The sequence below is a fragment of the Poecilia reticulata genome, linkage group LG3, assembly GCF_000633615.1.
Source record: "Poecilia reticulata strain Guanapo linkage group LG3, Guppy_female_1.0+MT, whole genome shotgun sequence".
In the NCBI taxonomy this organism is placed as follows: domain Eukaryota; kingdom Metazoa; phylum Chordata; class Actinopteri; order Cyprinodontiformes; family Poeciliidae; genus Poecilia; species Poecilia reticulata.
Window position 1 is genome coordinate 14137862 of NC_024333.1, and position 1695 is coordinate 14139556.

Sequence of the window (1695 nt, forward strand, 5' to 3'; positions counted from 1 at the left end):
TTTATATGGATGTCATTGAACACTTTTACAAGGGCCGTCTCCGTGCTGTGGTGAGCACGAAAACCAGACTGGAAGGAGTCAAAGCAGTTTGTTATTGTTAGGAAGTTATTTAATTGCTTAAAAACAGCTTTTTCAATAATTTTGCTGATGAATGGGAGGTTGGAGATCGTAGTAAATTGTAGATGTTTTTGTGTCAATATATCACACACAAACAGTCAGTAGGAATTTTTATGAACAAGTAAGAAAATGTACAGAAATTAATCATCACCCACTATCCTTTACAGTGGTTAATTTAAAACCTGATAACCCCCACTCACTAATAAAATGATCTGACCCAGAGCTCTGATGAAGAGAAGAGAGGAAGGTGTGTGGCAAAACAGCTGACATTGATTCAACATTGATCAGACGTTGATCAGACATCAGCATTTCATTCATTACATTTCACAAAGTATTGGAACCACAAAACATTGATTCAATGACACAGTTTCAACATTGGTTACTTGGATAGAGCTCGATGATTGTTTGATGGTTGATCCACCGTCAGTTGTCGACTTCAACCAAAAATTAACCATTCTGACTATAATTCAACATTGATTTACCATTGTGTGCAATCTGGGCAGTTTGTTGCACCCCTTATCACCCCCTACTCCATCCCAAACCTCCCCCCACCCACCTGCTCCTCCCAGGAGCTCTGGGTCAGAACATTTTATTACTAGGTGGGGGTTAATCATGTTTCAAATTAAGCACTACATGCTGAGAACAGTGGGTTGTGATTCCTTTCTGTACATTTTCTTACTTGTCTGTAAATACTGACTGTGCATAATGTGTTGACACAAAAACATCTACAAGTCTCTACAAGGAATTGTACAGTTCACCTACCCGTTTTTACACTAGTGGTTTGTCCCAACCAAACAGCCACTTTGCTGCTGGCTTGTTTGCAACCAGCTTCTGAATTGAATTATCTGAGCAGTTTTATGGTAAGTTTTTCAATATTACTTTGATCTTAAATGTGCGTATTGAAAATGGTATTGTTTTGTGCCCATGGTAACCCTGGTTATTTTGGGGCAAAACAGATATTTTTAATAATTGGTCTCCTTTTGTATTATTTTCATCCTATTAATCAATCAATCAAATTTTATTTGTATAGCACATTTCAGCAGCAAGGCATTTCAAAGTGCTTTACATAATTAAAATAAAAACAGCATGTGACATTAAATAAACAGTGAGAAAGAAATTTTAAAAAAAAAGATAAGAACATTAAAACCCTTTAGGACTTCAGTTAAACGCTGTTTAACTGGGAATCTAACCCTCAGGGACTTTAGTCAAAAACACAGTTTGACAAGGACTCCAACCTCTAGGTTTTTAGTTGAAACTCTGTCAACTGGGACTCTAAACCCTGTAGAACTTTAGTTAAACGCCGTTTAACTGGGATTCTAACCCTCAGGGACTTTAGTCAAAAACACCGTTTGACAAGGACTCCAACCTCTAGGTTTTTAGTTGAAACTCTGTCAACTGGGACTCTAAACCCCGTAGAACTTTAGTTAAACGTCGTTTAACTGGGACGTTTTCCGGGGGGCTTTACATTATTAAAACGTAGAAAAGAAATAAAAAGAAATTAAAAACATTAAAGACATAAAAACATGGAAGACATCAAAACCCACAAGACATCAAAACCTGCACTCCAACCCTAATTTA